Genomic DNA, 19,980 nt, shown 5'->3' on the forward strand with positions numbered 1-19,980 from the left:
GCCCACGAAAGCTTATGCCCAAATAAATTTGTTGGTCTCTAAAGTACCACAAGAACTCCTCGTTGTTTATGAAATATGTGTTAACTACTTATGCTAAACAATCTGTTCTACTTTGTATTTAGCTGTGACACTCTGAGTACATTTCCCAGACCTGAAGAAGAGCTCTGTGTAGCTCAAAAGATTGTCTCTCTCAGCAAAAGAAGTTGGTCCAATAAAAGATATTACCTCACCCATGTTGTCTCTTTAATAACCTGGGGCCAACAGGGCTACAACAACACTGCATACATAAAATCCCTCAGGCAGACCTGCCCCATATGTCATCTTTAATTGAAAGGAAAGAAGGGAATCATTCACTGGCAGTTAAAGTGCTGTGTGTGCCACAATTGCTCTTACAGAGAATATTTTGTTATTTGAGTTGCAATAAGACATTTATGATCTTATTAATCACTATTTACACTCACCACTAAGAGACACCGAACCAGCAGCAATGTGTGACACAAAACTTCTTGGGGCAGGATATGCAATGAATACTCAGAAACCACAGGAAAGAAACAAGACAGACAGTCACGACAACAGGTTAGTTTTGTAACATTTTGATTAAAACAGTCACTTCCTCTGCCTAAACAGAGGTTTCAAAAACTGACAATTTAAATGTGGGAGATGTATTAATGTATGCTGTTTATGTGCAATTTTCCGTATACTGAGGAAGACACAACTTAATATATTGAAAAATACAAACAAAATAAGGAAGTGGAGGGGCCAGTCTGGCAGAGATGGAGTGACTTTTTATAGTAATACCTTCTCTTTCAAATTTCTCCTCAAAACACTTCCATGAGGCTCATCAGCATTATTTCCATTCCAACTAGATGATACAATTTATGGGACTCAGAGCACAATACTGGATGGTAGAGGGTAGTTCTTCGCCATTATGTATCAGACTGTCACAAAATTGCTTACTAAGGCTCTGATCCTACAAACACTTGGGCATCTGCTTATCATTACAGTGGAACTTCTCATGCTTAAACACATGGCTAAGTATGGGCAGGATCAAGGCCTAGGTTTGTCTTCTAAGGCCTTGGCTACACTCACATTTTACAGCGCTGCAACTGTGCAAGATACAGCGCTGTAAAGCGTCAGTGTAATCAGGGCAGCAGCGCTGCACGCTACACCCGTAAGGGATGTGGTTTACATGCAGCGCTGGGAGAGCTCTCTCCCAGCGCTGCAGCTCTGACTACACTCACACTTCGGCAGCGCTTTGAAATTCCAAATGTAGCCATACCCTAAGACCTTGTCTACATCAGTGGCTCTCAACCTTTCCAGACTACTGTACTACTTTCAGTAGTCTGATTTGTCTTGAATACCCCCAAGTTACAAAAATTACTTGTTTACAAAATCAGGCAAACAGCACACTATTACTGAAAAATTGCTTACTTTCTCATTTTTACCATATAATTATAAGATATATCAATTGGAATATAAACATTGTACTTACATTTCAGTGTATAGTATAAAGTTAAACCAATGCAACTTTGTATACACTAGGCCATAGCATAATGAACAGTTGTCAGAGAGAACTAATGCAAAGACTGTTCAGAGAACATTGCAACAATCAACCACTTACATTCTGTTATTATTGAAATATTATGCAAGGAGGATATGAAGACAAGGAACTTATTACATAGGGAATTCTCGTGTAACTTCTTCTGACATACCCGCTCCTTCCATTAAAAGGAGCAACTCTCCATTGATGTAGGTGTTCACTTACATTTCAAAACTACAATTATTGAAACAGGCCATTCTAGCAACTCCCTTCATCCAGTAATAAATAAGGTAAACATTTTTAACAATATGGGTAATTAACCATTGGAACAAATCACAAAGGGTTGTAGTGCACGCTCCATCAGTGGCCAGTTTACAATCAAGGAAATGCTGCGGCCTTGTGTGACGCAGGAGGTCAGACTAGCTGATCACAATGGTCTGGCCTTAGAATTTGTAACAACTCAGGAAATAAAATCATATTTCAAAGGCCAAACTCTCTCCTGGCATAAGCAATGGGTGAACTCCCACTTTGGGGAGGTCCTGCCCATCAGAGCCCTGAGTGCCAGGTCGGCCCTAGCGCCAGGCCGAGATACTGACCCCAGCACTGGCCACCACCCAAGCATTGGGCTGAGCTGCTACCCCCCCAAGTGCCGGGCCGGTCTCAGCCACCGGCTCAACCCCCTAGCACTACTGACCCCAGCACTGGTGGCCAAAGCTCATGGCTGCCAGCTAGAGCTGAGCCCCCACCAGCTTCCGGTAGAGGGCAGGGAGGGCATAGCCTCAGGGCGCAACCATGGCATGGGTGGGGGGAAGCTTAGCTGCCCTGGCCTGTGATACCCATTGCCCATGTTCCTGGTGATTGCCCCAGGAGTCAATGGCAGGGCGCCAGCAGAGGCTGGGACTGATGACTAGTGCTTAATTTGTAATGAAAGAGGTGCCAGGGCTCAAGCAATTGTCTACATTCATAGGATGCGATCCAGGGGCTACGATCTGCCGAAGCTGGCGGCGGTGCCGGTGCTCAGCCCCGGTACAAATTAAGCCCTGGGGCAGGGCTTCCTGCGCCCCCAGCGAGCCCCCCACAGCTAGTGGCAGGGCAGCGGCGGGGTTTGTGAGGAGCCTGCTCCCCGGGCCTCGCCGGGTGGGTCAGGCCTCGAGGCAGAGGCGGCCGCGCTGGAGCTAGCGGCGGGGATCGGAGAGGGCGCGGTCCCCCACAGGGCGGAGAAGGTCTGCCAGACCCGGACACCCCCGGCAGGACTCGCAGTGGCCGAGCTCGGCCGGCTAAGGCAGCGGAGCTGAGCGCGGGAAACTCTGGTTAGAGCCGAGCGGCTCCGTCTCGCCGCCCTTTGATCTGCCGCGTAGGTGCTGCAGCTGCGGGCTCCTCTCCGAGCCGTGGCGTCAGGCTGAGCCGCCGCGGGGCTGTGGGACCGGCGGGTCTGCGCGGGGAAGGTGCGTGAGCCGCTTCTCTCTGCCGCTGCTGCTTGCGGGCGGCGGGGAGGCCGGGCTGCTGCTGCAGAAGCCGGCGCGGGGCCCAGCCTGCCTGCACGACTCCTGGGGCCCCTTGGTCGTGGCTGGCCTGTGGCACTACCGGGGCTGTGCCGGGAGCAGCGCGCCCCCAGCCTTCCCGTGACGGACAGAGCCACCAGGGGCGCCTGCATTGGCCCCAAGGGCGGGTGGGCGCACAGCTGCTGCCCCGCTCCTTGCCTATGCTCTCTTAGTGGGGCTGGGGCAGGGGGCGCTGTCTGCCAGCCTGGGGGGGGCATTAGTGCTGCAGAGGATTCTTTGCAACCCATCCTTCCCCTGGCTCCTCCACGGGTCTCTGCAGCTGGGCCCGGCTGCACTCAGGGCTCTGCTCAGCGGGCACCCCTCAAAATTACTCGTTTCCAAGCGAGTTCAGTGGGAATTGAATATTGTAGCTGTACAAGTGTTCAAATTAACATCAAGTTGACTGCGCCCCTGTTAAAAAGATAGTGGGAGAGGGGGTACCTAAAGGGCTGATAGGTGGGCAGCAGAGGTGAAATGTAACTGACCGCTGCTTAGTACCTTCCTGCACTCACCAGCCCTCAAAGCTCACAGCGTGCAGCCAGTGCCAGCCGGAAACGGGACAGGGGGCGAGGCCTTGCTGGCTGACAGCCTTCATGCAGTGGGGGCTGCACTGACGGACCAGCGGGGGAACCACTGGCCCCACACACTGCATCTTCTACGCGCCATCAGCCTTGCACACCCACTCCATTGGCCACTGAACCCCCCCGCCACTCACCGCAGGTGGGCAGGTGGCTGACAAGCAGGGATCCAGCCAGCAGGAGGACTCGCCAGTACTAATGGGGGTGGAAGGGAGGCAGAAAATAGTGGAAAGTTTTCCCATTTTTAAGAAAAAGTTGGGTCAGCTGCAAGACAGTGCTGGGTTTACAGTAGCACCATGGAGCTGGGCCCATGCTCAGAAAGGGCCCCGGCCTGCTCTGCCTGCACTGCATCCCAAGACCCCGCTGGCTTCCCCCCACCCACACCACTTGCTCCTCTCAGCCTGCCCACCAGCCAACCAATGGCTCCTCTCCAACCCCTGGTTTCACCTGCTGGCTTCTCTCTGCCTCCTGGCCAGTCCCCAGTGTACCTCTGGCTCCAGGCAGTCTCTGCTTCCCACCAGCAGTGGGGCCCCACCTGTCTCCCTGAAGCTGAGTCGCCTGGAACTGATGCAACAGCCTGGCCAATCTCGGCCAGTTGGGGTGGGGGGAACAGTGTGGGGGGCTTGGCTGGGCCCCTCCAGGCAAGTGGGTCCTGAGGGAGCCTGGGTGGGGCAGGCCCTGGCCTGGCTGATGGCACCACTTCCCAGGGGTCAGAGTGATTCCCTGCCTCAAGACGGTGGTGGCTCGGCTCGGCAGACCCAGTTGCCTCCCAGCAGGGACAGTGAGTGCGGCCAGGAGGCAGGGTGTGTGGGAGTGGGTCTCGGGGGTGGGGAAGATCTCTGTGTATTGGAGCACTAGTGAATGGGGGTTCTGTGAAGGGTGCTGTGCATTTGTGGCAGGGTTGGGGGGGCTGGACATAGTGGATCGGGGGTGCTCTGGCCATAGGGAATCGGGGTGTGTGTTCTAGTGTTGGGCAGGGGGGCTGTGTGGCATGACATGGGTCCACCCCCGAGGGGAAGGGGCATGCAGGCAGCACAGATCTAGGTGGGCCATTGTGCGTCTGGCAACTACCGGTTTGTAAATAGTGCCCTTACACTGAGCTGGGCAGAGCGGGGCCGCCCCTGCCATACCATGCCCCATTGCCCCTGGCTGGCCCCTCGCTCCAGGGACTGAACCCCCTGCGCTATGCTCCATTGCTGCCATGGGGGCCCACAAATATATTTGGCACTGAGCCCACAAAAAGTTAATCCAGCCCTGCTGCAGCAGGGCTTAAATATGGGACTGTCCCTTTAAAAACTGGACATCTGGTCACCCTATTCATGGAACACTATGGTTATTTGACTCAGTGGGTGCAGTGGTTGCTCTTACCAGCCTGCAGCTGAAATGGTTCTACCAACGAGTCTTCTGTTCACACATGGCTCCATATGGCTCACATGGTAAAAATGGTACCAGGTACCTAGTGCCTGCTATCAGTTTGTGCCACACTGTTGCGTCTTTCACCTGTTTGGTTGTGTTGATGGTTTGGTGCAGATATCCTTAGCACAGTCCCAGCAGTACATTCAATCTTTCAAGTCCCAACTCGCCCAATATATTTTCAGCATTGCTCACTACAGCTCCAGTGTCTCTCACTGTGCCTCACCCCAGCCACTGTAGCTGGGGGTGCTTCTCCACTTTGTTTTCTTTCCAGGCCTGGCTCTAGTTCTCCCTTGGTTCACCCCTCTATCATTCCCCAGACTGTAGCCTTCTCTGGCCCTCCAGCTTCATGTCTCTGACTCAGAGAGCCAACAGGCATCTCCAGCTGCTGCTCACAGCCCTCAGCTTTCTTTGTCCTGGGGAAGTTTGTAATAGACACCCCCCCGCCCCCCGACTGTTCTCCTGTCTTTTGCTTTAAGTGGCCTGATCTGGCTCCACTGCTCCTAGGGAGTTCTTACTGCTCCCTCCTTCAAGGAGGCCCTCAATTCTGTTCTGCTTTTCTCAGGGAGCTCCTGCTCAAGCTCCTTATTTGAGTTCTGAACTCCCACTTATCTTTGGGCTGTCACTCATTTCTAACTCTCATGGCAGCCACACCCTCCTCAGACTGGATTAGGCGTATTGGATCCCATTTCACTTAAGGACCTACTACCATGCTCAAAGATTTCCTTTCTGAGAACTATACAAAAGAGATGCAAATATAGAATAGAGAAGAAGAGAGACGTGTACATCAGGATAGTGGAAAGCTAAGGTGCAGCTCTTGGATATAAATGTACAACACAGAATGATTCAAAACCTGCGAGTGATACAGGGTGACTCACATTGTTCTAAGAAGGCATTATATAGTTTGGATATTTTTTGTACTTCAAGGTGAATACTGTGATTAGAAAACCAATGGGTGTGTCATTTGAGAAGCAAAAAATAAGCTAGTCTCAAATGAGAGCACGTTAATACACTTTTGAGAAAGATTAAGGACAAAACTTTGAAATGCAACCACTCTAGTTTTTTTTAATTCTTTTTTATTTATTATTTAATTCAATTCAAGGATGTCCAATATTTTGGAAGTGCGGTGGTACCAATTGAAGTTAATAGGATCTGTGAATAACACTTCTAAAAATCAGGCCCAAGGTATCTTCAGTTGGTCATCCTCAGCTGAGGCACTCAAAATCAGCAGCACTTTTGGAAGATGAAAAGCAACATTCCCAATGTCTGGTTACTATGGGCCTGATTTTTCAAAGGTACTGAACATGTGCAGTTTAATGTTGATTTCATCTGGAGTTGTGAATGTCTAATATGGTGGTTCTCAAAGTTTTGTACTGGTGACTCCTTTCACATACCAAGCCTCTGAGTGTGACCCACCTTATAAATTAAAAACACTTTTTAATATATTTAACACCATTATAAATGCTGGTGGTAAAGTGGGCTTTGGGGTAGAGGCTGATAGCTTGTGACTCCCCATTTGAGAAAGCCTGATCTAATACCTCTGAAAATCAGGCCTGATGTACCTGCCTGTTACAATAAAACACAGATCCTCAGCTAAAGGGAAAGTGTGTGTGTTATGCTTTCCCACCCTCTTCCTTCCCTCCCCCCGCCCTTTAATTTCCTTCTTTTTAACACACTGAGATTTGTGTCTCCACAAATGTACTTTCAGGAACACACTATATGTACTTTCAGGAACACACTATTGCACCTGTGTAATGTGCGATTCTTGGTATAACCATGAGCAAGACTGATTCCATGTGTTGGGCTTCAACCACAAAAGATTTATAAGGTTTAAAGCTAGGACGAAAAAGGCCAGTCAGATTTTGCTTGGGTTAGGATAAAGGCTCTTATTGGAATTCATTCTTAGGGTGGTCTGTTGTCTCATGTTCTTCAGAAATACTTCATAATCTGAATAAAAAGCATCCACTTCATAAAATGTAAGTTATGTATTGTTGGTCTCTTGAAAACTTAAACTATTTTTTTCCAGTGTTGCATCTGCTGTGGCTTAGATGACAGCTATGAATAATGCCCACGATACAGTTTTTTTAAGCTGGCTGGACACTGTTTTATAGATGAGGTTTGTGTCAAATATAGACAGAACTAGGACCTGGCCAGCAGAAGTTTCTAAATTCACGCTAAATCTTTGGGTTGCCTTGGTTAGTTCCTTGGTATTCAAACTATTGTTAACAGCATAAAAATAAAGTATCAAGACGGACAAGAACAGATTGCAAATGTGGGCTGGGAAAGAACCACCTAAACATTGTCCATAGTTGGGAGACATCTGCCATTAGGGCACATGTGAATTCCTCGTATTTGGTTTATAGTATGGTTTTGCACGTCGCATTCTTTAATGCCAAATAGTAAAGAAAGTGGCTTATAAGGCCAAGTTTATTATTGATATAATTGCCCAATTATAGATGCACTGGGGATTCATTTATTCATTTCTGCTCCAGTGACTGGAAAATTTTTTACATTCTTTGTTGGAAGGTTGAAAGTTTGGTCTGGTCATTTATGCCTTCCCTTCCAATTGTGAGAAGTTGAAGGAGGAGGATGGCTGCACACTAAAGAAGTGGCAGCTGCAGGGGAAAAATATCTCACTTATAAAAAGTACCAAGTGATTAGAATCTTCAGATGTAATGAATAATAGAAGGTGTTGTGTGGCGTATGCATCAAATTTTGTCTGTCACACATTGTGTTTCAACAATTTTAGATGCTTGTTTCTATGCACATGGAAGAGTCTGAAAATGTGAAATTAAATAGAAATCTTTTTTAAGCTGACCTGAAGTCAGTTATGTTCCTCTCTAATGGATGTGATGAAGTCTTAACTAACTCATCTGTAATGTTCTAAACTCTAATTTATTGATGAAGAAAAACATCCTAAAATTTAAATTTCTGACAGAAGCTGTGGAAAAAATACTAGCCTTTGTTTTTGGTGTTAAAAGGGAAAAAATGTTGTCATTTAAAAAAATATTTGCCTACATTTTGAAAGGTGACTAGCGATTTTTGGGTGTCCAAACTTAAAAGCGGCTTTTTTTTCCTTTTAAATTTCTCTCTCCTCTCAAAGGTCCAGTGCTCAGTATTTTCTGGAAATCAGGTCCCCATTAAAGTATCTCAGCTAGAACACTCAAAAATTGGGGCACAGAAGCATTAGTTGGTTTTGAAAAATAAGGCTATATTTTTTTACGGGTGGGTTTCAAAACTTAATTTTGAATTACTGTCCCAGCATATGCAGTGGTCTCTATTAAAATGCCAATATTTAAAAACAGGTATCAGATATCACACAGTTTCCTCTTATATTTAAAATAGAAAGCTTATTTGGTAACTGTTTGGTAACAACTGGCAAATAGTGATTCTGATATTTTCTACTGTACTGTCATAGATGGAGTGTAAAGAGAGACAGACAACATAGGTGAGGTAATATCTTTTATTGGACCCACTTCTATGGTGAAAGGGACAGGCTTTTGAGCATCACAGAGCTTTTCATAGAATATCAGGGTTGGAAGGGACCTCAGGAGGTCATCTAGTCCAACCCCCTGCTCAAAGCAGGACCAATCCCTAGACAGATATTTACCCCAGTTCCCTAAATGGCCACCTCAAGGATTGAGCTCACAACCCTGGGTTTAGCAAGCTAATGCTCAAAACTACTGAGCTATCCCTCCCCTAAGTCTGGAGGAGGTAATCAGAGTGTCTAAGCTAAATTCATGATGGGACATATTAAGCATGAGGGTTTCAAAGATGCCACTAAAAAGGAAGTGGACAATTAAGGGTTAGGAAACAGCAGGGTATGTTACAAGTTGTTGTAATGAGCCACAATGTCTCTGTTAAGTGCATTGTTTTAAGTGTCCAGCAGAATTTTGAATTTAAGTTCTCAGGCTTACCTTTTGAAGGTGTGCAGGTTTCCTTTAAGGGCGAGATCTGAGAGATCAGATACTGAGTGATCACTTTGTGAAATGTGTTTGCCCTTGCCCCTCCCCACTCCTTTCCCAAGGTCACACCTCCTGCTCACTCCATTCCTCTCCCTCTGTTGCTCGCTCTCCCCCACCCTCGCTCACTCGCTCGCTCATTTTCACTGGTCTGGGGCAGGGGCTTCAGGTGTGGGAGAAGGGAGTGGTGGTGAGGGCTCTGGCTGTGGGTATGGGCTCTAGGGTGGGGCTGGAGATGAAGCATTTGGGGTGCAGAAGAGGGCTCCAGGCTGGGGCAGGGGATTGGGGTTTGGGAGGGGGCTCCAGGCTAGGGCAGGGGATGGGGGTATGGGAGGAGGTACAGACTATGGGCTGGGGGTACAGGTTCCAGGGTGGGACCAGAAATTAGGGGTTCAGGGTACCAGATGGGGATCCGGGAGGGGGCAGGGAGTTTGTGTATGTGTGGGAAGGGTGAGGGTGAGGCCTCCATTTGCAGGTACTGGTTCTGGGGTGGGGCCAGAGATGATGGGTTTGGAGTGCAGAAGAGGGCTCCGGGCTGAGGCAGGGGGTTGGTGTGTGTGTGTGTGGGGGGGGTGGGCTCAGAAATGAGGGTTGAGGGTGCAGGATCAGGCTTCAGACTGGGGAAGGGGGTTGGGGTGCAGGCTCTGGGGTAGGCCCAGGGGTTGGGGTGCAGGCTCCAGGCAGCTCTTACCTCAGGTGGCTCCCAGGAAGCTGCCAGCATCGCCCCCCAGCTTCTAAGCAGAGGCATGACCATGTGGCTCTCTCTGCTGCCCGCACCTTCAAGCACTGCCCCCTCAGTTCCCATTGGCCACGGTTCCTGGCCAATGGCAGCAGCTGAACTGGCGCTGGGGGCGGGGGTAGCATGCAGAGCCTGGTGGCTGTCCCTCCACCTAGGAGCCAGAGGGAGATGCCGTCAGTTTCCCAGGAGTTGCGCGGAGCCAGGTAGGGACCCTGCCTGTGCCGCTGACCGGACTTTTAATGGCCCAGTTAGCAGTGCTAACCGGAGCTGCCAGGGTCCATTTTCGACTGGGTGTTCTAGTCGAAAAATGGACACCTGGCAACCTTAGTGATAGGATGTTTTTTGTCTCTTATATTTTTGAGTTCATTTAGGAGCATAGAGATTGTCAGGTTCCACCCACATAATTGTTGGGGGTGGGGCATTTGCTGCATTGGATGAGGTACACCACATGTAATAGGCATGTGTAGGAACCATGGATCTTGAAGGATGTATTGTTGGGGGTATTGATCATAGTAGCAGTGGAGATATGTCTGCAGGTTTTTGCACCTGTTTTTCTGTCAGGGTTGGTGCTGCTCTGAGTTGTTTGTCCTGGTCTGTGGGGTGCTTGCTTCTGATTATGAGCTTGGTGGGATGTTTGAAGGCCAGAAGGGGGGGTTGGGAAAGATTTCTTTGCAAACCCTTTTCATAAAGCGATCACTCCATATGTGACCGCTCAGTCCTCACCCTCTGAGAAAACAGAACACCTTCAAAAGATAACCCTGGGAACTTATATGCATAATTCTGCTGGACACTAAAAAAATTATGGATTTAACAGAGACACTGGTTTTATGGCTCATTACAACAATTTGTAACACACCCTGCTGCCTGCTAACCCTTATTTGCCACTTCATTTTAAGTGGTCTCCTACAGCATGTGCAAAACCCTTGTGTTCAACAAACTGTCCTGCCTTTTATTTAGCTCTGATACTCTGGTTACCTTCTCAGAACCTGAGTAAGAGCTCTATGAAGCTCAAAAGTTTGTCCCTTCCATCAGCAGAAGTTAGTCCAGTAAAAGATGTTACCTCACCTACCTTGTCTCTCTCAACATGGCTACAACAATACTGTAGACAATACATAGAACATGTCATTCATAGACTCCAACGCCAGAAGGGCCATTATGATTATCTAGTCTGACCTCCTGTGTAACACAAGCCATAGAACTTCCCCAAAATAATTCCTAGAACAGTCCTTGGTACACAACTTGATTTTTGCATTGTTTGCCAGGAACCTTTGCTACAGTCTTAGCCCTAACGTACAGGTATTTGTACAAACAAGATTATTAAAGGCACTTGAAAAAATTCTTTAAGCAGATACATTTTCCACATTGGATGTGAAGGAAAAAAACAACAGTGCAGAAATCCTTTACTCTGAAAGGGAGTGGGACTCAGTACAAATATCTAATGAACATGCATTTAGATTAAAATGCTGTCTCTCAAACTGTATACGTAATCTTCTGTAAACATAATTCATGTTGCTTACCAAAACTTTCCTCCTCACACGGACCAGATGAGTGCCAGATAGTTTTTAAAAATGGTGAGAAAATCAGTCATCTTTTCTTAAAGATTTTACTAAATTTATTTTATCCCTCAAAAGTTCCAAAATATATATGTAAGAGTTTAACTTGTCTATATTTTAAACAGTCTAAGGAATCTTCTGTGTGTACTAGTATTATGATTTTTTTAAATTGTGCAATTCTTTCACTAAATTGCCTATACTAAAGGGTCAGGGATTGTAACCGTGTATCTTGTAAAGGAAACAATATTAAAAACCTGCCTCAAATTTATTTGTAAATAAATGTCTTAAATTTTGTGGAGGCTGAAACATAGCTTGAGGCAGGGGAGAATGTCCTGGTAAATAAAAATAAGAAAGTAATTAAGAATACATAAAAGGGTGTATATTTAAAACATAATTGATGGCTGCCCTGATTTCAAAAGAGCTATGCAACAATTTATGCTAGCTGAAGATCTGCTCCATAGGCCAGCCTTTGACCTGATGTGTTGATTTGAGCAGGAGATTTAATTTTCTCAGGGGCTAAGAACCACTGCAACCCTGATGGCCTGCCTTCCTGATACTGATGTGAGAATACTCTGTTTTTTTAACAGTTTGACTTTGTTTATTTTCGGTCGCAGTTACTGGTGGTTATAGTGTCGGGTCTGTTCTCAAGTTTATTAACAGTGGGGAATTTCCTACTAGATCACTAGCAGGAAAAGCGGAAGAAGTTGCTTTTGTTATTTTTTCACAATTCTACTCAATATATATATAGGCATCCCGCATTTTTAATATTTTGCATTTTGATAGTGTCTGAGCAGGCTGTTGACTATGCACATATAAAAGAGAAATGGGTTTTAAGTAATTTCAGTGATTCAAGCACACCTGGTAAGCAAGGGCAGCTCTAGACATTTCACCACCCCAAGCACAGCGGCATGCGCGAGGGGCGCTCTGCTGGTTGCCAGTCCTGCGGCTCCAGTCGACCTCCCGCAGGCATGCCTGCGGAGGGTCCGCTGGTCCCACAGCTTTGGTGGAACCGCGGGACCAGCAGATCCTCCTCAGGGACACCTGCGGAAGGTCCACCAGAGCCGCGGGACCAGCGGACCCTCCGCAGGCATGCCGCCGAAGGCACCCTGCCTGCCGCCCTCCCAGTGACTGGCAGAACGCCCCTCGCAGCATGCCGCCCCAAGCATGCGCTTGGCATGCTGGGGCCTGGAGCCACCCCTGCTGGTAAGGCTCTTATGAAATATTATTTGTGTGACAATAGACTTCAGAGGAAGTATTATGCTCCCATGAGATTTTGGCTCAGGGCTTAAGTTATCTCTTTTAAATCAATAAGAACTCATTTATTTCACTGGTTTGGCTCCTAAAACCACAGTGCAGACCAGGCCTCTGAAGTTGTTTTCCTTCTGTTTTGACAATAGGATTTGATGTACTCATTCCTGATATAAGTACTTCTGATGGTCCTGAATTGCAGGTCTCCCCTTCTACCAGTGTTTTCTTATTATGTGTTTCTATCTCATATGGAAGAAAAACACTCGATTCCATTTACACTGCACTAAGATGTCTTGTGGAGTTCAGGATGTGGAGAATTCTGAAATGGTTTGGAAGGAAAAAGAGCTGGAAGCTACTAATTTCTTTAAGATTAATCATATACTTTGGTGAAGTCTTATTATCATCCTTAGACATCTCTATAGAAAAAGTGTGTTCCTAATTGCAGCTGAAGTGCTCAGTGCTGTACAGGACACAAAAGGAAAAGAGTGTGTGTCTCAAAGAGCTTACACACTAATAGAAAGAAATGATGAAGATAAAATGCCCTAGAAAGACTACAGGAAGGAATAAGAGATTTTGATTTTAATGATTTGTTTGGTTTGTTTCACTTGTAGGCATTATGGAAGAAGCCTTAAGGGGGACATAAAGCAGGAAAAAGGGTGGCTTAATGAACCAGTTTGGGGAGCATTTCATGATAGGGATTGGTTTTGAACAAGGCATGCAGACAGAGCTATAAGACTTAGTTTTGTTAATTTTCTCTGTTTGCGTCTGTAATAATCACAACACCTATGTAGATAAGTTAAAACACATTTAATGTAAGTCCTTGCCACTAACAGAAATATTTTTTCCTCTGAAGGGCAGAAATCTTATTTGATTTCTACCTGCAGTCCTCCTCCTGTTGCTCCAGGCAGATCTGTTTTTGTCAGAGTGTTTCAACACATGTAGTGGTATCAGATAAGGATTGGTACATAGATGTGACTGGTTAATTTTGTGCTCTCTAGTAAGCAAGCCTGGATACTTCCTCTCACCTGGTAACTCCCTGACATGTTTTGCAAATGCTGCATTTTTTTTCCTGATATTATTCAGACTCTCTTATGATTTCTAGAAAATGCTTTGTGCTTTCAGCCTCAATGCATAAGCAACTTAATGTGAGATTTAAGCTTTTGTATTTGAGGAGTATCATATCACTTAAGATGTTAAATCCCATATATTCTTTCATGCAGATCATTTTGCAAATTTTATTTAAAGTAAAGCTGATTAAAAACAAACATACCAAGTGAATACTCTTCTGCTGACCCTGAGGTTAAATCAGTGGATGAATTCAAGAATTAGAACTGTTTACTCAATAATGGGCACTATGTGTATGAAGCAGTTTGATATTTGTATTTTCCTGTTTTTTAAAAATCAGTGGTTCTTTTTTCCTGTCTATGATCCTGCAGTGTAGGCTTGGCAGGCTGGTCAATTAACTGCTTATTATTTGACCCTGGTCAAATATTTTCAAATACGCCATCAAGAATGCCCCAATATAGGTGGTGGCCCACCTTTCTGACTGCATCACTGTGTGGTTCTTTCTTGGTTTCATAACTTCATTTGATTTGTTTCACATTTTTCTGAGTTAACATAACTCAGTAAAGTAACTTGTTTTTTGGCATAAGTATCTATCTAGGCTAAGCCTATTGGAGACCATAAAGTTTTACTTGTTTTTGTTACTTCTGTTATCATTCTAAAAAATGAGTGTTTTAAAATATTATTTGATCCTTTTTGACATTTGACATTGGCCTGCTAAACCCAGGGTTATGAGTTCAATCCTTGAGGGGGCCATTTAGTGATCTGGGGCAAAAATCTGTTTGGGGATTGGTCCTGCTTTGAGCAAGGAGTTGGACTAGATGACCTCCTGAGGTCCCTTCCAATCCTGATATTCCATTCTAATTTGGGCATGAATCAGGACTGGGAGTGGCTGGCTCATTACAGAAGCAGCTTTGCCTCACCTGGAATTGACACCTCCTCATCTATTATTGGGAGTGGACTACATCCACCCTGATTGAATTAGCCCTGTCAACACTAGTTCTCCACTTGTGAGGTAACTCCCTTCTCTGCATTTGTCATTATATAAAGCCTGCATCTGTAATTTTCACTCCATGCATCTGACCTGAAGTTTTTTACCCACAAAAGCTTATGCCCAAATAAATCTTAGTCTTTAAGATGCCACCAGACTCCTTGTGTTAGAGAAGAAAAAACACACTTAGGTGGTGGAGAGATGTTGTTTGGGGGGACCAGATGGAGACACAGGGTCCTGTGGAGTGTCTGAAGAAGCTTGGCATGTTTAGACTATCAATAAGGGAGAGTAAGCCTTTAGGTAAGATAGACATGCATGCATATATGTATGTTGTTTTAAAATCCCTTTTCTCTAAATATTTTAACAGTAAGTAAAAAGCAAACAATACTTTGGTTGTAAGAAGACTGTCTGGTCACTATACACATCACTGATCACAGACTCCTGAAGGGAAGAACCACAGATACTAAACACAGTCAAACTTGCAGGATAAGTGTGATTGATATACAGGGTACTGTAGTGTAGCCTAAGACCTGCAGGGGCAGAATGTCACCTTGCAAATTCAAGCTGTGTCACCTGTGACCCAGACCTATGGAGGACTTGAAGAGACGTTTACCCATCAAGACTGATGGTGTCTGGGGGATGTTCTGTGGGTTTCTAAACCAGTGTCATCTCCTGTTCCTACTGTGGCTGCAGACATTTCCTACCAACAAGGCCAAGGCAGCACTTATTAGCTTGCAGACCGACTGGCCATTGACCTGGGCCTCCTCAGTCCTGGAAAAGTCCATTCCCCCCTTGAAGCAGTTTGAAGAATTTGTCCAAGCCACGTTGGTGATTTTTTGTGACGCAAACCACTTGTGCAGGGCAGAGGCTGCAGTCCGGACCCTAAGGCAGAGTTAGCCGATAATTATGCTGCTGACTTCCAGAACCTAGTGCCAGACACAGAATGGAATGAGGTCGCTCAGTGCCGTCATTTTTGGCATGGTCTTAATGATGATGTTAAACTTGTTGATAGTCTAAAACAACATACATGTTTTTACTTTTAATCTAAACCAACCCCAAGCTTTTTGAATTGAAGTGATTGTTAGCACCAGTGGGCCTGCTTTTAAGCTCAGCAGCAGTTGCAGCAGGTTGCTGGCTGCTAAATGCTTATGCCCACAAGTCCTAGCATTCCTGTGCCCGCCCTATTTCTAGTCTTGTTCTCAGCCTCGTTCCTGTTCTGCTACAGTCCTGTTTGCTCCTGGGTCTGACTCTCTACCTGACTCCTTGATCCTGACTCCTTCTCCACCCACTAGGTTTGGCCACGCATGTCTGGGTCATGATATGTTGCCTCTTGAGCTAATGAAATAATTGATAGCACTAGGAAGTTGTCCTCTGTGTGGACAAACACTAGCCAGGGAGGGGACACTTTGCCACTGGGTTTGACAGGTATTTGCTGACTTGAGAGTCTTGGGTTCTGTGCTGACTCTGAAGGGGATCTGCTGCCTATTCTCCCTCAAGTGTGACATCTTCAGCCCCATTCCTTCAATCTCTCCCTGGCCCAGTGCTCTCTCTTCCCAACTCCTGTCTTCTTGTCCCAGTCCCATTCTCTTCCCCTCTTGCTGGTTTCAGTCTCTTTGCCCAGCAAGTCCTAGTATCACCATTCTGGACTCCCTGTCCCAGTCCCTGTCTTTGCACTCAGCCAATCACAGTTCTCCCCTACACTGAGGCTTCTCCTTCTACCCCCCACCTCCATTGGCTCCCAGTCCTACCCCTACTTTCCCTCCCTGGTTCCCAATCCCAGTCTCTGCTACACCATCTCCCAGTCCGTTTCTGTCTCCTTCACCCTGCTAGCCTCCAATCCCAGGCTCCCTTCCCAGTATCTCCAGGTTGCTTACCCCAATCTATTTCTCTCTTCAGCTCTGATCCAGGTCTGGCTCTTATTTCCTCTGCAGTCAAATCAGGCAGCTTCTTCCTCCCTGCTACCTGAGCCCAGAGTGGTGAGGACAGGCATTGAGGGCACAGAAGAGACAGGCTCCAGTCTCTCAGTTCTGGTGCCCAGCCCAAGCATAGCCCACAGTAACCACGAGCTGCAATGTAGGAAAAGTTCAGGGGAATGAAGCTGCAAAACTTCAGCAAGTCTCTCCAAAATATGTTCAAGCTATGATTTTTCAAATGCTTATAGCTTGGCTAAATGTGAGTGGATTTTAATGGGGAAAACAAAAGGCGCATCTCTGGTACAAGGGCCACCTCCTGCCAAATTTCAAGTCCTTTTCTCTAAAATTACATACATTCTACAGGTTTTCAAAGGTAGTCACCTGAAATTTTTAACATTGGAAAAATGTTGGTTTTGTTCTCAAGAACAGCCAAACTGCTTTCACTAAACTTTTCCCAAAGAACTGTGTCTGAAGCAGATCCCCAGCATGGGAAATCTGAGCCCAAATGGTAGATGTTTGGCAAAGTTATAATACTGAAAGTAAGGTCTGTAGTGGACATGCCAGACAACCTAATAAGAAGTCATGCAACTAACCCAACCTATAATTAATGCCAAACAGAAACTACATTTTCATTTTTAATTTTTGTTTTATACCTCACTTTGTGTTCCTTGAAATAAATGTCTTCCTTTTTTTTGTGCAAGGCTGGGGAAACTGGGACTTTGCTTATGCTCTTTCTCTGTCTGTTGGTGCTAAAATTGAATTGACTAGAATTTTGGTTTCTGAAGTTCCAGAATTCACATTGCAATTGATAATTATTGAATGGAAGTTTTGTAAAAGTGTGTCGGAAGACTTATTTTTTTAATGTATAAAACTATGTGTACATATACCATATTTTAAAAACCTGTACAAATAATATGAACTAGGGTCGATAGTGTCTAATCCCCCCCACCCTCCCCTCCCCAGCCTCAGTTGTACCATAAAAGCAAAACTGCCTCTTATACTCTCCTATATCCTTTGACAAAAGCCTGAGAAGTTATGAAAGTCAGCTCACTTTAGCCTTCTCTACAGTATGAAAAGTATTCATTGGTGACAATGGGCATCAGCATTATGGGCAGCTAAAACAGTTGGCTGCAACTGTCTCCACAAGCAACCATGTTCAGCACCTGCTCAGCTGTACCCATTGGAAGCAAACAGTAACTGTCATGGAGACAAGGCTTTGAGCTCTGCACCAAATAGGGAAAGTCAACTTCAGAGTTGAGAGCATCCTAGTGAGGCTGCCTAACCTCCAGAAGTTCACATGTAGGGATTTTGAGCTCCACTTGCAGTGATAAACATGCAGTGAGGTAGTCTCAGGTAGTCAGGACCTGCTCTTTATAGGCCTTTATAGATCAATGTTGCCACCTGGAATTGCCCTGTTTGGCAAACAGGAAGTCAGAGACAGAGGCCAAAATACCGTTAACTTGACCAAACTGCATTCGTATTCTGCACTGGCTTCTCAAAGGATTGCTCCATGTAGAGTTAATCTAATTTAGATGTCTCAAAAGCATAGATAAATGTGATGAGGTCCACAGCCTGAGATAAACATTCTCCATAATGCTCTGCATTACCAGAAAAAGAAAAGAAGCTTTTGTCCACCTGTGAATCTAGGAGCAATTGAAAGTGGGTAAGGCTCTCATGTAACTATCAGTAGTCCCATGCTGTAAACCTCTTGAATGAAGGATCCCTCACGTACTCTTCTGATGTACACCAACCTCCCTGCATCACCTCCCCTTTTTTTGCATTGAGTTTTAGTCAGCTTTTGGCCCTCCAAACCCTTATCTCAGCAAGAAACTGAAAAAGCATAAAAGCTGCATTATCTAGGTTTGATGATGGCATTTGGCAAGGTAGAGCTTTCATTTTGCTTGCATGTTGATAGCCAAAACATCTCACTATTCCTCTGCAGTAGAGGTCTCATACCCACTGACTTACTGTAGGGGTGGGAGGTTCACATGGTTCCAGTTTCCTATCGGCAGATGAGCAATTTCCCAGAATCAAAGAGAAGTGTCCAGAGGGAATTGAGTCTAAAACCTTTATTCTCTGAATGCTCATGGGCCAACAGGCCTGGGAACTCTGATTAACGTAAACTCTAATAACTGGAAATACCTAAGAGGGTACGTTAAAGACAGCTGAAGCTCTGGAGCAGCACTTAGGCACTGAGGAAGAACATTTTTCCCCCTTGCTGTTTTCTTTCCTGTTGTACTTGGTTTAACTTAATTTATCTTGAGGAGTATTACTGGTCATGTTTAAAGGAAAAGGGCTAGCATGTATTTGGGGAGGGTGAGAGGGCTTTCTATATACATTTTCATAATCTTTAGTGCTGTCACCAGTGTTGTAAGATATATAGCTCAAGATGGCATATGTAATCCTACAGTCAGCTTTTACTTGCCAAGAACAGTATCCTCCCCTAACATTCATGACCTGAGTACAGTACCAGCCTTTGTATTGTCAAATTCAAGAATCCTGTTAAGACCATGAAACAAATGGCACAAATGGATCATTTGGCAGCTGGGACAAGGAAATTGTGAACATTTTTAAGGACTTATATATATTTTAAATACCATGAGGTTCAATCAATGAATCTATTGAGAGACGATTGTTTCATAGTTTACAAAATTAGCCACGCCCTGGTGAATATTCTTAGAATTTTGAAAAACTTTCTTCCTTGATGGACTAAAGCTAAACTTTTTTGGGATTGTAGCTATTCCTACATTGATTGAAAAGCTTTTGTTGGTGCCTTTGTTTGTGTTAAAGTAAATTGTAAAGAGATTTATTTCTGCTGTAACAGTTGATCTGTATTAACAGTATTTAATAAGAGACTACTTTTGTACCATTTTAATATATATTTCTAAAGATTTTTCCTTTGAGGAAAATCTGAAAGAAAAGGTATCCATAGAACTTGCTGTTTGTCAAGTGTTTTGGAATTCTTGTGCAGTAGGTCACCATTAAGGGCAATAGGAAGTATGATTAAATTGACAAAACAGTATTGTAAGTACATTTTGCATTTATCTTTGTAGATAATCCAGCATCTTATTGGTTTAAGTTTTCAGGAGACAATATAGTATGTATGATGTGTATGATACTAATATAATACTTGAAGAGATTTAGCATAAATGCTATATTGTTGAATTAAATATCTTGTATGTCTAGCACATGAATGAGATTTGAACTTGTAAAAATGATAATTCAATTACTTCTCATGGCTGGTGCTATTGTGCACCAAGTAATAAATAAGGGCAATCCTCTATCAGATGTCTTGGAACCTTAACTCTGTTTAAATCTACTCAGGATTATACTAGTATATCAGGGTTACACTAGATAATGGTTTGTCATTTATAACTCTGCTTTTTCAGTCTGATACCTGGGATTCATAGACATTTTATGCATATTCTACTCTGCATAAT

At 45.0% G+C, this 19,980-nt stretch overlaps 1 protein-coding gene across 2 annotated transcripts in view; it reads left to right on the plus strand.

The window, feature by feature from the left end:
• Positions 1-2,874: 2,874 nt before the first annotated feature.
• Positions 2,875-19,980, plus strand: part of CPQ (carboxypeptidase Q) — a 248,406-nt gene continuing 231,300 nt past the window's right edge. The window contains exon 1 of one of the 2 annotated variants that reach the window (XM_030553530.1): positions 2,875-2,985. The gene's annotated coding sequence lies outside the window, so the exon portion shown is untranslated. The remainder of the gene's footprint in view (positions 2,986-19,980) is intronic. The other variant, XM_030553529.1, reaches the window with a different exon arrangement.

This window comes from Gopherus evgoodei, chromosome 2 (genome assembly GCF_007399415.2).
Source record: "Gopherus evgoodei ecotype Sinaloan lineage chromosome 2, rGopEvg1_v1.p, whole genome shotgun sequence".
Taxonomy (NCBI): Eukaryota; Metazoa; Chordata; order Testudines; family Testudinidae; genus Gopherus; species Gopherus evgoodei.